Raw genomic sequence first — 3,092 nt, 5'->3', positions numbered from 1 at the left:
TAGAGATCTCCTCATACCAGATAAAGACGTCCAGTGCGACAGCTTCTTGTGCTTTCAGCCAACATCAAGATTTCTTTTTAGGTAGTTCAATTGTGGCAACTGGATGAAAATCGAATTGAGGACTCCATCAGTTGAAAGATTAGATATCTATCCGGCCACTCACTGCTTGCTGTGCAGGTATGTGTATACGGAGTCGTACAAGAACATTATTTCACCAGGGAATTTGTGAAAGGTATTACAGATTTCATACTTCCCAATTTCCAACACAGCAAGTTTCTGATCCGAGCTGTGCTATTGGGGTAAGATGCCTGGTAGCAGTCAGACTCCCCCAAAAGGGGCGGCGGGGGGAATTATGGAAAATAATTGAGATAGCAACACCAGCTGCACTCCCACATCTCCAAGAAACCAATTTATGTTGCACAAGTTAGTGCAGAGATCTACTGTAAAAATGTAAAGGGAACAACATCAGGGATCCAAGTAGCCAGCTTCATCACGCCCAATGTCATGTAGTCTTTGACTTTTACCATTACCCCTTTTACCAAGATGTCTGAGGATTTGAATGCGTGTCACTTTGCCTAATTCTAATTCTCTACCATTACCTCTTCTGCGCTGAAAGTAGTGATTCATATTGAAGCAAGACTTGTTGGTTAGTGATTAGTAATTGAATCTTGGCCAATTTTGTTACTTTGAAAACTGGGTGCAGGAAGACTAATGGTGCCTCCATTGCTAAAGGGAGCAGTTTATGGCTTGGTTAAGGTTTAAAGTTTGGCCCTGGTGCTGCATCTTATCTATGGGCACAATCCCTGGAACTGCTTTTGTAATTTATTGGTTATATCCTGCTGATGCTCAATGGCTTCTCTCCCATTGAAGACAAATACACCAGTTTTGTTCTAAATATCCTTCAACAGGCCTTCAGTTTTACAAGCCTGAAAAGACTAGCCTGATCCCCCTATATATACTGAATCATAGTGGCTTGTTAGAAGTGCTGGTCACCTTTTCACAATGATTATTCGTGTGGCTGAGCAATAGGCACCTTTTCTGCCAGGTTATGAGCGTTCTGAAGAAACACTATAATGCTCTGTAGTTGGCGAGTTACTGGTGTAGGTCCATTGGAGTCTGTAAGATGTCAGACAGAGTTGGTGTTCTTAAAACTTGACATTTCCAATCCTCTTTCAAAGGCAGAGCTCTTTGCTTAGCTTCACTAGCTTTGCTTTTGGCAAGAAAATCAATTTCATAAATGGGTCTGTCTACATTAACTGGTAACGTGATAACAGTTTGTTCATTTTGGCAAGGAGGAGACTTTCCAATTCCTTATAAGGTAGGCAGAATGGGTCACACTAAAAACAGACTCGTTAGAGCCCCATTTCCACCATTCGTGAGAAGCATTCAAGAATTACCAGTTCAAAATGAAGTAAACCTGTGTTGAGGAAAACCTAGTCTATGTAGGTCTAACTGTTGCCTTCTTAAATGCCAATGTACCTACAGATAACTATTTATCCAGTCCAAAGAGCTGAGAATTACAGCACAAGAGATACTGTGATAACCTTAAGGGGTTTACATTATTGAAGCAGGTCCTTCAGCTCCTAACCCATCCAAATCTGGATTTCAAAGCCCAGTGAAAAAAGTGTGCCCTATGCATTCTGGACTGATAGCCAAAGTCACAAGCACCTGAACAATGATTAGTGTTATTAAAAGCACAGAAAAGCCTGGAAACATAGTTCAGTCAAAATCTGGAAGCGAAACACAGATTAACATTTTGATGAGGCCATTCACTTAGCCTTTCACTTGAAATTTCATTATTGTTTCCTTTTTCAAAAGTTGACTGACCAAGTATGCATCTTCAACTTTTATCTGTTTTTAGATTACTAACTTTCTTGGTTTTACAATAATCTCTACTCATGTTAGAAATCTTTATCAATTTGTGTGCACAAAAACCCTTGCATGTGAGCATCCATCCTCAGTGTTAATAAGTCCCATGCACCTACATTTCTCTGGTGGATTTCAGAAGAATGGGGGGGGGGGGGAGGAGGTTGCATCAAAGAGGGATCCTCATGAAGATGCCCAGTGTATTGAATCTTTAAGCACCTTCCCCAATCTGCTTTAGAATCTAGCTCAGAAGATTAGGATGTCATAAGGGACATGAAATTATCCTTCATGCATTTCAATTTGAAGCTGTGCTTAGCATAGGAAGGACCCTGGGTGTAGGAACAAATACCAACTTCGAATGTGAGCAGCATTATTTTGAAGGTTCAGTGCCTCATTTTACCAAGATTTTTCTTTCACCATCTTACTTTGGGTTGAGAAATATTGCTGACCTAACTTCTGCTTTTTGCATATAGGAAGCTAGCATCCTGCGCTTTCCAGTGGTATATCTTGCTTAATCCTATATGATGTAATGGCTAACCAAAGAAGGATTGTAGCTTTTGCTTGGCTGGTTTTGGTCACATGAGTATTTAATTTCAACATATCACTATGGAGATTAAAACCTGTCTCAAGTTATCGCTTTTATCACCTAATTTCAAGTCTTTCATCTCAACACTGCAGATTTCTGCCTGTCATGGAATATTAATGCACATGATTTCTAAAGCCTTCAGAGTAAGATCACATTCACTCAAGTAATCCATCATTGTAGTAATTTACCCAGTTAAAAAAGGCAGTGTCCCCTTTGCCAATGTTAATGAGCCAATTTAAAAACAAAAATCAAAATCACGAGAGCTATTATTACTTGACACCCTGGTCACAAATTATTCACCATGTTACATGAACATAGCCCATGACAACAATAGTTTTGCAACATCCGGCTGCCACTGTACTCCTTTGTATGCCTATGAACGACGACAATATAGAATTCTGATTGGATTTTTTTTACAATGGCTATTGTCATTAAACCCGGCATGTTTGGGTATAATCAATATCTGTCTGCAATTTTAAACTTTGGCATACATGGCCAAAAAAAATAACTGGATGTGGTTTCTTGGTTAACAGTTTTCAGAAGGAAAATGTCAAGCAGTGAGTGTGAATGAACACCTTTATTTCTTCCAAAGTAGGATCATGTGAGTGAATGCCAGGCTACCCAATTTCTGAGGCAAATT

The sequence above is a fragment of the Heterodontus francisci genome, chromosome 9 (assembly GCF_036365525.1).
Source record: "Heterodontus francisci isolate sHetFra1 chromosome 9, sHetFra1.hap1, whole genome shotgun sequence".
Lineage (NCBI taxonomy): Eukaryota > Metazoa > Chordata > Chondrichthyes > Heterodontiformes > Heterodontidae > Heterodontus > Heterodontus francisci.
The sequence above is the reverse complement of the archived record's forward strand: the minus strand, read 5'-3'. Positions refer to the sequence as shown.